The following is a 13,156-nucleotide window of genomic DNA, read 5'->3' as shown; positions in this document are numbered from 1 at the left end:
TTTCTCCAGCTTTTTTTAATTAGGTAATCATCAATTCACAATCAGCCTAGTTTGGGTGTCTCTCGGTATTAGCCCAAGGTAGTTCTGTTCGAATAGTTCCTAGCATTGCTTGTGCCAATCTTAACTCTCCCTTAGTGGATCTCTTACAAAAGGAGGGGTGAATTGCCGCCACCCATAGGCACTTGCACCTGTGGGAACCAATGGGCGTCGTAACAGGAAATACTTCAGCTTGCAATACTCATAGTAATGTGTGGCACCCAGGTCACGCTGTTTTTATCTGCAGTTCCTTTTTAGTATTGTACAAAGTTTGTTGACGATTTTTTAATACATAAGTTTAAAAGAGAATTAACTTTCAATTTGCAAATTAAAATGAGAATGGTTGCCTTTTCTTCATTATCAAGAAATGGTGAGTTGTCCTCCTGTAAATAAATTGGTTCTTTTCTTTCTAATATTGTATTCCATGAAACCTTACTCTGGTATGCAGGGAGAGTGGAGGGTGCCTAAGTTGTAAAATAATTAAAACTTAAGCTGATATAATTATCAATAATAGTAACCAGTTCTGATATCTACTTGATACCATAACGGTGAGCATTGATAGACTTTCATAGATTTTTTACATAAGATTAGCTTGAGCAAGTTTTCCTCTTTTGTAGGTACTGGGGGGAAATTCTGGAAAAATTTTTAGAGAGTTCTTTCTAAAATGTCTAAATGCGAAGCTGTATAAATTGCTGTTGACGTTAGCTGTCTGACCAGGAAGTACTCTCTTTAAGCCTCACTTATAAAACTAAGTGTCTGTAATAACTTCCTTTCTCGGGATGAAGGTGCTGATAGCCTGCGGTGTTCTTATAACTTAAGTTCAGTTTTTCCTGTGAGGAAGAGGCAGTTTTTTAAATGAAGCCATCTCTGGGAAAATCGTATTGATTGTTGTAGCTAAATACAGAATTTTTAAAGTCTTAATATGTTGAACTGGAAATATAGGACATGCATTTGAGATCTACTGTGAGTAAGTGTCATTGGTATTTTATTTTACATTTAATGTTTTATTATAACTATGGTTTGTGTCTAAACACTGTTAAAAAATGAGTAAACTCTGTTGAAGTTCATGTGAAATATTTATGGCCTTAGCTCAAAATCCAGCTGAGAGTAATCAACCTCAAAAGTCATTGGATTCATGTGCTCTATTTAATTTGTAGCTTGATATTCTACAAATAAAAGTGGTAATTTTTTCAGAAAAGATTTAATTTTTTTCTTCTGATTAAGCAAGGTAAATGCTGAGCATCAAATAAAATAGCAGAATTTTGTCAGAAGAGTCTTAAACAAAAAACTTGAAATATGTTAAAGGTCATCTTAAATGGATGCAGTTTATGCTAATGGATGATATTATTACTTTACAACAATATTTCACAATCAAGCTACTCAAAGTGGCAAACTATTCATCCTAGAGGTCTTTAAAAGTAACAAGCCTGCCTCCTGTTTTTCTTCATTCACAGAAAGGGAAAATAGTATAGAAAGCAGAGCAGTTTCTTGAATGTAATACCAAATTTAGAGACAGAAAAGTCAGAGGGTTTGGTCACATTTATTTTGTTTTGTAACTTTTAAAATCAATTTAATACATAGGGTTAGCTACTTATTAAAGTATAAAATAAAACATGTTGGCCATTAGGTTATTAACAATTTATATGACTACTATAGTCCCATAAAATGAATTTAGTTAAAGTAGGAAAACAGATACTTTTTTTTTGACATGTCATCATTTGTATGTTAAAAAGTTAATGCAAAATATGTTATAAATCAGGAAAGCTACCTTAATAATTTCTTTACCAACTTCACTAGTCTCTTGGAATGAGGTTTAAATGAAATGCATAGGCTAACATGTGACTGTGATATCCAAACTCATAATACTGTGCAGGTTAAATGTGTAAATTAAGTCTTATAATTATACGTAGGATGTTTTCATTTAAGAAGCATTGCAGTAGATATTACTAATGGGGGCGATATTCTTTCTAATGTATGAGAAAGGAAATTTTAAGTGTCAGATGATCTTTAAAATGTGATGTCATATAGCATGTGCTTTTTCCTTAAGATTTATGAATGTTTAAAACTTAAAAGTACAAATTATGTAAATTTCAGCTTTCATAGAGAGGCCTTTTATGATTGTCTGAATGTTACATTAGCAGTCCAGAAATATCCCAGTCATAGCCTGGATGGGGGTGAAGCAGAGGAAGTGGGTGGTGCTTCATGATGACAGATTATTGCAGATTATATGGCTGCCTGCCAAAATGACACTCGTTGAAGGAAAAAGTAGAAGTTACAGACTGCATCCTATTAATTTGTACATGTTTATTTAACCACTTATAACGGTTTGCTTGTTTTATACACAGATGACAAGTTTTAAACTCCTGAATTACTTAAAATGTGCTTAACCTTCTATAGTTTATCGTGGCCATATTCCTTATATCTGATCTGCAGAGATCACACTGACCCTTTTGTGGAAAGCCACGTGTTAGCAGAAAAAAAGACGGGGGAAGGATGACAGAATTTAAAACTACAACTGCTTTATTTTCTAGTTAAAAATAGTTCTGAGTTAAAATGTAAGGATGTCCCATCACATGTGGACAATTTATATAAAATATAGCATCCTAATACAGATAATCATGTCTTATGAAAAAGTTGATAGTTCTCGATTGTTCTGGTTTAGCTTGAAATTGAGATTCTTACTGTTGCAACATAAAAGGAAGCTTTGTGAAGGAAATATGACATCTCTGCCCAGATGCATAAGGAGGGAATTACAGTGGGGAGTTATTTTTAGAAGTATCTTATGAATACATTTCATGTACTAAGAACATTTTTTAAAGGTTAGTTTCACTGGTAGGAGTTACACAAGTTGCTCGGGTCACTGGATATTCTATTAAGAAATCATTTTTATGTCACCAACCTAGTTAGTCTTAAACTGGCTGATCTAAGTAGTAGCTTGCTTATTTATTTATTTTATTTGAGACAGTCTCACTCTGTCACCCAGGTTGGAGTGCAGCAGCACAGTCATAGCTCACTTCAGCCTTGAACTCCTGAGCTCAAGTAATCCTCCTGCCTCAACCTCCTCAGTAGCCGAGACTGCAGGCATGTGCCACCATGCCTGGCTAATTTTTTAAAGTTTCTTTTTTTTTGTAAAGAGGGAGTCTTGCTGTGTTGCCTAGGCTGGTCTCAAAATCCTGGCCTCAAGAGATCCTCCTGCCTCTGCCTCCCAAAGCTCTGGGATTACAGGTGTGAGCCACTGCACATGGCCATAGCATTTTTTAAAATGTGACCAAATTGAGGCCAGGCGTGGTTGCTGACGCCTGTAATCCCAGCACTTTGGGAGGCCGAGATGGGCGTATCACTTGAGACCAGGAGTTTGAGACCACCCTGGCCAACATGGTGAAGCCCCGTCTCTACTGAAAATACAAAAATTAGCTGGGTGTGGTGGTGTAAGTCTGTAATCCCAGTTACTCAGAAGGCTGAGGCATGAGAATCACTTGAACCCGGGAGGTGGAGGTTGCAGTGAGCCGAGATCGAGCCACGGTACTCCAGCCTGGGCGACAGAGCGGGACTCCATCTCAAAAAAAAAAAAAAAAGTGACCACATTGAGAAGATATTGAGATCCTGTCAACACCATCAAATAGTAATGCAAGTTATCCTACTAAAAGAGGGAGGGGGACAGTTAAATTCCCAGTGCATAGTAGTGTCCCATTCTCCTTCAGGCATGGAATGCCATGCTTTCAGTTCAAGGAAAGGTTGGAAGTGAGTCAAGGAATCTATCATTTGTATCTCACAATTAGAATTGATGCCCTTCCCTAATCCTTTTACACAATCAGCAGCATGTCCAGGTTTCTTATATTTCTTACTTTCGATTTCTGTCACATAGGTTTGAGATTAGCAGGGTAGTTTAATGTTTAATAAGAGTGTGGCAGATAAACATGTCTGCCACCTACTAGCTTTGTGACTTTGCACAAATCCCTTAACCTCCCCGAAACCTCAGTTTCTTCTGTAAAATGGATATAATTATAGTACCTACCTCACAGGATTGTTGTGAGGATTAAATGAAATAATGTATGAAAAGCATAATTTTGGCCACACACTGTAAAGGAGGAGCTCAGTGTGCAACAATAGTTATGCTTATTTTTGCCATTTTTGGATATTTCAGTTCTCATTCATAACTTCACCAGAAAATGATCATGGAAAGAGATATAACAACACATGACATTATGTATAGATAATAAAATCAACATTATAATAATAGAAGCATTTAGAAAGTACCAGAAGAAGGAGGCAGGGATTGACTGTAGATTTAATAATTATTCATCAAAATCATTATGTACTCTGACAAATTTCACTTTAGTGACATTTTTCATTTTGTTTCAAGTGAGATAATTTCCTACCAATTTGATGGAACAACTCAGGAAACAACATGGAGAAGTGTTGATTTCTTAAAATGTTATTTTCTCAGTAGAGTGTGTTTGTTTTCTTCTGAGTGCACCCCTCAGATAAAGTTAGGACTATGTCTTAAGATTTTAGATCAGCTAAAAAAATTTTTTTTCTTTTGGTGACAATAGAACATGGATATTTACATGTATATTTGAAGACAATAGTCCCCTCTTATCCTCAGTCTTGCTTTCTGTGGTTTTAATTACTCATGGTGAACTGTGGTCTGAAAATACTAAAGTGGAAAATTGCAGAAATAAACTATTCATGAGTTGTATTTTATTTTTATTTATTATTTTGAGACAGAGTCTCACTTTGCCACCTACGCTGGAGTGCAGTGGTGTGATCGTAGCTCACTGCAGCCTCAGACTCAAACTCCTGGACTCAAGGGGCCCTCCTGCCTCAACCTCCCAGATAGCTAATTTAAAAAAAAAAAAATTATAGAGACAGGGTGTATTAGTCTGTTTTCATGCTGCTAATAAAGACATATCTGAGGCTGGGTAATTTATACAGGAAAGAGGTTTAATGGACTTACAGTTCCATATGGCTGGGGAGGCCTCACAATCATGGTGGAAGGCAAGGAGGAGCAAGTCACGTCTTACATGGACAGCAGCAGGCAGAAAAGAGAGCTTGTGCGGAGAAACTTCCCCTGATAAAACCATCAGATCTCATGAGAACAGCACAGGAAAGACCCACCCCCATGATTCACTCACCTCCCACTGAGTTCCTCCTACAATGCTTGAGAATTGTGGGAGCTACAATTCAAGATGAGATTTGGGTAGGGACACAGCCAAACCATATCATGGGGTCTTGTTATGTTGCCCAGGCTGGCCTCAAGCAATCCTCTGACCTTGGCCTCCCAAAGTGCTGGGATTACAGGTGTGAGCCACTGTGCCTGGCCCCATTCATGAGTTTTAAATTGCTTACCCTTTTGAGTAGTGCGATGAAATCTCCTGCTGACCTACTCCTTCTAGCCAGGGAAATGAATTATCCCTTTGTCCAGCCTATCCACACTGTAGATGCTACCTGCCTGTTCGTCACTTAGTAGCTGGTTGTCTTGGTTATCAGATTGACTGTTGTGGTACCTCAGTGCTTCTGTTCAAGTAACCCTGATTTTACTTAATAATGGCCCCAAAGTGCAAGAGCATTGTGGCTAATTTATAAATTAAGCTTCATTGTAGTTATGTATGTATAGGAAAGGAAATAGTATATATAGAGTTCTGTACTATCTATGGTTTCATAAATCCACTGGGTGTTCTAGAACATATTCCCCACACATAAGGGCAACTACTATATAAAGAATGTTTTCTCTTCTTACCATCTGAGACTCTAGGGTTCATATCTTGTAATGGGTTAACTTTGTTGATGTATTGAAAATATTAAAACTAATTCTTACAGAAGCAGATTTTCGTGGGGACGTGTTAGCAAAACAGATGTGAAATTTAGGGGACACCCGCAGTAAATTCACTAAACCAAACAGGGAAACTCCTTATAGGATACTTGAAAAAAAAATGTTTAGCCGTTGTGAATATACTTCTAGTGTTTAAAATTTCAGGGCGTTAATCTGTGGTGTAACCCCTTTGTCTCCTAGCCAACTCCCGGATTATTCCATGTTTTTCCTTGTTTCTGAGAATTCCTAACATTATAGTCTCAAGGCTTATTACATTGCTGCTAAAATGCACTGTACCTCTGCACCTATCCTGTTCAGACCCTTGTTGCCTCATTCCTGGACTACCACAGTGGCCTGCTTTCATTTCAGTCTCTTTTTTCCAACTCATCATGATGAATCTTTAAATGCTACTTCTAGCATGTCACTCCCTTTTCAGAGAGCTTCAGTGGTTCCCTGTTTTCCACTATGTTAAATCTAACTTCTGCTTGACTTCCAACACCCTTTCTAATTTGCCTGTACACTGTTTATCCAGCTTCATTTCCTATGATCTTGGGCCTATTCTTTCTGTTCTGTTGAAGTCAGTCTCTCAAACACACCAAACTCATTCAAGTCTGTGCCTTTTACTTCACCGAAAAAGCCCTTGCTTGGAGCTTCTCGCTGCCTACTCAGATTTTACCATTCCTTCAAGATCCTGTGTAAAGTGTACTTCCTGTTGGATGCTTTTCCTACTCCTACTATTTTCCTGCAAATTCTCAGGTGACTTTTAATTTGGCAAACCAATGAACAAAAATGTGTGTAGTGTCTTATATCACACACACTTGTACCTTCACTAATGTAAACATTTTGAATACAAACACTATCTTTTAGCTAAATCTTTCACAGTTCCTAGCATAATGCGGAGGAAACTGATTTTGAAGAGAAAGAACAAATAGTAAATGTATTTCATCATGCTTATCTAAAGTCAACTCAGGCCAGGCATGGTGGCTCCCTCCTGTAATCCCAGCACTTTGGGAGGTTGAGGTAGATGGATCACCTGAGGTAAGGAGTTCGAGACCAGCCTGGCCAACATGGTGAAATCTTTTTTCTACTAAAAATACAAAACTAGCTAGGCATAGTGGCGCACGCCTGTAATCCCAGCTACTTGGGAGGCTGAGGCAGGAGAATTGCTTGAACCCTGGTGGTGGAAGTTGCAGTGAGCTGAGATCGTGCCACAACACTTCAGCCTGGGCAACAGAGCGAGACTCTGTCTCAAAAATTAAATAAAATAAAAATAAATCAAATCAAATCAAATCAGTAACCTTAGTAATATAGTAATGTTGAAGGTACCTGAATATTTTTCCTATTTGCGTCCAGTCTGTCACCTCATTTACAGAAAAATGTGAGACAAATGAAGACAGTTTTGTAATTGGTTACAGATTGATATGTTTGCTTTTCTTTTTGAGAAACTATATATGTGTGTGTATCTATACAGATACACATACACACATATTTGTGTGTGTGTATATATATATATATATATATATTTTTTTTTTTTTTTTGAGACAGAGTCTCGCTCTGTTACCCAGGCTAGAGTACAGTGACGCAATCTGCAGAGGCTCACTGCAACCTCTGCCTCTCGGGATCAAGTGATTCTCCCTGCCTCGGCCTCTTGAGTAGCTGGGATTACAGGCGCACGCCACCACTTTGTATTTTTAGTAGAGACGGGGTTTCACCATGTTGCTCAGGCTGGTCTCAAACACCTGACCTTGTGATCCACCTGCCTTGACCTCCCAAAGTGCTGGGATTAAAGTGATATAGCCAGTTGCCATTGGAGAGGTATAGTTTTGATATTAACAGCTTTCCATCTTTAACTATAGATTAAATATAATCATTTAATTTTACACAACCAAGAAGCATTTTTACCCAATTCTTCAAGTAACCTAAGTACAATTAAGTGCCTACTATGTTATAAGGTGAGGCTCTGTGAAGGTGTGCCCTGCAAAAACTATTAGGGAATTCTCTTAGGCAAGATGAAGTATATATTCAGATGCTTAAAGATAGGAATACTTATTACTTCAATTGGGTGTTATAATCAGTCTCCTATCTTTTAAAATAATATATACTTTGCTTTGTATTAATGCCAAGGAGCTTATAGGACACCTAAATGAAAACTTTTAAAATGTAAAATGTTTTATATATGTAAGAGTATGGATATTTGAAAATGTCTAGTTAATGCTTTGAATTTGTTTTGATGCTTGGCTGTAGATGCAGCCAGTAACACCATACTCTCTGTCCATTTATTTACTCAGTAAATATTTGCTGAGCATCTACTCAGGTCAGGCCTTGGACTAGTGCTGAGTAGGACTATGTTACTTCCTTAACTAATAAGGAAACAATTGAACTATTTAGGTACAGCAATGCTGCAGAGACCTATATGATACTAGAAAAACACAAAGGAAGGGCACTGAATCATCCCGTTCCAGTTACCTAAACAAGTATACAAACTACTTCTCTATTCCTAGTTATGCCTCAGGTTTCCTTTTTTTTTTTTTTTTTTTTTTAATTTCTTTTCTTGAGACAGAATTTCACTCTGTCACCTAGACTGGAGTGCAATGGTGCGATCTCAGTTCACTGCAGCCTCCGCCTCCCGGGTTCAAGCGATTCTCGTGCCTCAGCCTCCCAAGTAGCTGGGATTACAGGCATGTGCCACCACACCCGGTCAATTTTTGTATTTTTAGTAGAAACGGAGTTTCACCATGTTGACCAGGCTGATCTCGAACTCCTGACCTCAAGTGATCCGCCCACCTCGGCCTCCCAAAGTGCTGGGATTATAGGCGTGAGCCACCACGCCCGGCCTTTTTTTTTTTTTTTTTTAAGATGGAGTTTTGGTCTTGTTGCTCAGGCTGGAGTACAATGGCATGACCTCGGCTCACTGCAACCTCCACCTCCCAAGTTCAAGCAATTCTCCTGCCTCAGCCTCCCAAGTAACTGGGATTACAGGTGCCCACCACCATACCCAGCTAATTTTTTGTATTTTTAGTAGAGACAGAGTTTCACCATGTTGGCCAAGCTGCTCTCGAACTCCTGACCTCAGGTGATCCACCCTCCTCAGCCTCCCAAAGTGCTGGGATTACAGGCATGAGTCACCATGCCTGGCCTCAAATTTGTCTTGTAGCTGAAGACCAGTCATTTAAACTTGTTGCTCCACGGGATGGACAACAGCAATAACAATTACTGAATGAGTGCTTGTTAGGTGCTAGGTATTACAATATATGCTTTATATAATGAGTATCTCGACGAACCTCTATAATGGATATTTTTGTAGATTCACACACATATTCTTACATAGACTTTACAGGGATGTATACCAATGTTCAGAGAGGTTAAGTGGTTTGTTCAAGATCTGTGGCAGAACCTGGACTTAAACTCAGTTCTATGCCTGTGTTTATAACTGTTGTGCCATGCTACCTTTCATTGTGAAGATTAGAATTAAATAACTCTCTACTGTTCTATTAGTGCCTACAGGATAAGTGCTACGTAGCCCCAAGATGTCATTCATATATGACAATAAAAAAGCTGGTTAGATAACATAGCAACAATAAAAAGTTGTGGACTATTCAGTGAAGTTACGGGCTATTCAATACAGTTTAGGATTTTTAAAAAATCATTGTAGGCATACGAAATAACTATAAGGTTTTGTTCATCTGAAATAATAATTTTATGTTATATTGTGAGTCTCACAGTGACTTTGTAAGGCATTATATCCTCACTTTATAGATGAGGTTATGAAGGCTCAGAGAAGTTTAGCCGCATCTTAAAGATGCCACAGTTAAGTAAGAGAGTTAAGTGGCAGATTTGGCTTAAACCTAGATTTGCTGATTGAAAAGGTCAGAGCTCTTTTCCATTACACCACAAATTGAAGCTGTCATTTGGGGGGTGAAACTCATAACTGTGTTTTTTTTGTTTTGTTTTTGTTGTTTTTTTTTTTTTTAGATAAAATTGTATAGTATAAAACTTACCTTTTTAAAGTATAAAATTCATATTTTTAGTGTATTTGTGATGTTATTACAACCCTCACCACTATCTAACTCTAGAACATTTTCATTATACCAAAAAGAATTTTGTACCTGTTAGCAGCCACTCGCAGTTATTCCCAACCCCTGGTAAGCACTAATTTACTTTGTGTCTCTATGGATTTGCCTACTCTGGATATTTTGTATAAATGGAACAAGACAATACGTGTCTTTTTGTGTCTGACATCTTCACTTAGCATAATGTTTCAAGATTCATCCACATTGTAGCGTACATCAGTGATGATTCCTTTTTTTTTTTTTGAGACGGAGTCTGGCTCTGTCGCCCAGGCTGGAGTGCAGTAGCCGGATCTCAGCTCACTGCAAGCTCCGCCTCCCGGGTTTACGCCGTTCTCCTGTCTCAGCCTCCGGAGTAGCTGGGACTACAGACGCCCGCCACCTCGCCTGGCTAGTTTTTTGTATTTTTTAGTAGAGACGGAGTTTCACCGTGTTAGCCAGGATGGTCTTGATCTCCTGACCTCGTGATCCGCCCGTCTCGGCCTCCCAAAGTGCTGGGATTACAGGCTTGAGCCACCGCGCCGGGCCGATGATTCTTTTTTATGGCCAAATAATATTTCATGGGCCGGGCGCGGTGGCTCAAGCCTGTAATCCCAGCACTTTGGGAGGCCGAGACGGGCGGATCACGAGGTCAGGAGATCGAGACCATCCTGGCGAACACGGTGAAACCCCGTCTCTACTAAAAAATAGAAAAAAACTAGCCGGGCGAGGTGGCGGGCGCCTGTGGTCCCAGCTACTCGGGAGGCTGAGGCAGGAGAATGGCGTAAGCCCGGGAGGCGGAGCTTGCAGTGAGCCGAGGTCGCGCCACTGCACTCCAGCCTGGGCGACAGAGCGAGACTCCATCTCAAAAAAAAAAAAAAAAAAATATTTCATTATATCTGTATGCTACATTCTGATTATTCAAGAGTTGATGGATATTTTGATTGCTTCCACTTTTTGGCTATTAATAATGCTTCTTTGACTATAAATATACAAGTTTTTACATCAATGTATTTTTCCATTCTCTTGGGTATATACCTACAGTGGAATTGCTCATAATTACTTTTTGTCAAATAACTAAAATAAAAATGCTTTGACATGATTTGAATCAGCCAGTGTAGTGGCTCATGCCTGTAATCCCAGCACTTTGGGAGGCCAAGGCGGGCGGTCACCTGAGGTGAGGAGTTTGAGACCAGCCTGGGCAACATGGTGAAACCCCGACTCTACTAAAAATACAAAAATTAGCTGAGTGTGGTGGTGAGCACCTGTAATCCTAGCTGCTTGAGAGCCTGAGGCAGGAGAATTGCTTGAACCTGGGAGGCAGAGGTTGCAGTGAGCCGAGAACGCACCACTGCACTCCAGCCTGGGCGACAAGAGTGAGACCTATTCTAAAAAAAAAAAAAAAGAAATTATTTGAGTCATTTATTCAGCACTTATCCCTCCTCCACCCCTCACAAAAACGCACATAATATTGTGTATTTAGCTAATTTGTTATCCCATATCTCTTCTTCAGAAATAAGGCAGAAGCAGACTTCAGCTCAGATGCTGGACAAGTAGTCTTTAATTCCAGATGAACAGTCTGTGTTTAACACTTCCTCCTCCATTGAAGGCAGTATGGAAAGCAAATAAGAATCCTGATGCAAGTTGTGTTCAATTAATGGAATTAAGAAAGGTCCATATCCTTTAAAAGCAAGACAGAATGACATCAAGGTCAACAAGAAGCTGTCAGGTACTTTCTATACATGAAGAAGAAAGAGATTACTTCCGTACTAGGGAGATGGGGTAACATGGAGATGGAGTTTGAACTGAGTCTTGAATGCTGGATACCGTTTCAGCAGGTGTGGTGGACGTAATGTATTTTTTGGCCTAGTTCAGACATTGTGAACAAAATGTAGGATACTCAGGGATAGTGGCAAATCAAAAGCCTTAGAGCCACATAACAAGAGGTTTGAACTTTGAACAGTAGGTAGTGAGGAACCATTTAAGATATCTGAATAGAAAAGACTGATGCAATCAGAGCCTTTGAAAGATTACTCCATCAATAGTTTGTAGAATGACTTAAAGGAAGAAAGAAATTGAGAATGAGAACTTGGACTAGTAGTGAGGTTCTGGAACTAGGACAGCCTCAATGGAAAAGGAGAAAAGCAGCTTGTGAGAGATTTATTGAGGGCATTAACGACTTGGCATAGAAAGCTAAAAGAATAGGAGTGATTCAGATGAATGAGAGAAAGTGTAGGGTAGAGAGAGGAAGCTCAGCACAGAGTTTTGTGCTAAGAGGTCGAGAGAAGTAGGATAAGCCAGAAGAGGTGGGTTGGAAAGAAACTCTCAGAGGACAGTGCCACACAAACCAAGAAACAACCTTGTAAGGAGATGCTGCATAGAGGTTATGGAAGGATATGACCTGAGAGGACCCCTGTTGGATTTGGAAATGAGGAGGCTGGAGCTAGTGAGTTGCCAGAGCATCTTCCTGTCAGGAAAAGCTCCCTCTCCTTGAGCATGCTATAGGCCAAAAAGAGGATTTGGGAGAGAGGAAGCAACTGCGGATTAAAGACAAATGGGAGGGGTGCATTAATGAAGTGAGAAGGTAGTAGGATAAAGAATTAAGAGCCTTGTGGCTCACCTGTAATCCCAGCACTTGGGAAGGCCTAAGTAGGAGGAATGCGGGAGCCCACCTAGCCTGGGCAATAAAGTGAGACCTCATCTCTATAAATGATAATTTTTTTAAAAAAAATTAGCTGGGTGTGGTGACACATGCCTGTAATCCCAGCTACTCAGGAGGCTGAGGTGGAGGATCACTTGAGCACGAGCAGTCAAGGCTTCAGTGAGCCAGGATCATGATCATGCCACTGTACCCTAGCCTGGGTGACAGAGCGAGACCTGGTCTAAAAAAAGAAAAAAGGCCTATTGTTGGAGAGAAGTGCTTGACCTGATAAAGGACAAATGCATATACAAAGAGATTTTAAAATTGAGGAAGCTTACATAATGGCTTCAATGTAAAACTTATAGTATTATTGCTTAGTAGGAGTACCTACAGATAGAATAGTAACCACAGATAGACAAGTTAGAATTAGAAAATACCTTGAGTTATCTTAGGCATATGTAGAAAGATTAAACTTTCTGTTCTGTATAAATGTTTCATTCTTTTAGCTATGCATTGAACATATCTTTTCCTATGCTTTTAAGTGCATTTGCCTGCCAGAACCATAGCTATGTGATGTAATTATATAGGCTACCAGTTAGGCCTGTTGAATCCACATTTCCG

The 13,156-nt window shown here is 39.3% G+C and overlaps 1 protein-coding gene across 7 annotated transcripts in view; it reads left to right on the top strand.

Moving 5' to 3' along the window:
• TAOK3 (TAO kinase 3) overlaps positions 1–13,156 on the top strand; it is a 227,455-nt gene that overhangs the window by 12,812 nt on the left and 201,487 nt on the right. The window contains exon 1 of one of the 7 annotated variants that reach the window (XM_025401965.1): positions 207–421. The exons of the other annotated variants lie outside the window; for them this stretch is intronic. The gene's annotated coding sequence lies outside the window, so the exon portion shown is untranslated. Of the gene's footprint in view, positions 1–206; positions 422–13,156 lie in introns of those variants that run through there. 7 annotated transcript variants of the gene reach the window in all.

The sequence above is a fragment of the Theropithecus gelada genome, chromosome 11, assembly GCF_003255815.1.
Source record: "Theropithecus gelada isolate Dixy chromosome 11, Tgel_1.0, whole genome shotgun sequence".
Classification (NCBI taxonomy): Eukaryota; Metazoa; Chordata; class Mammalia; order Primates; family Cercopithecidae; genus Theropithecus; species Theropithecus gelada.
The sequence above is the reverse complement of the archived record's forward strand: the minus strand, read 5'-3'. Positions and strand labels throughout refer to the sequence as shown.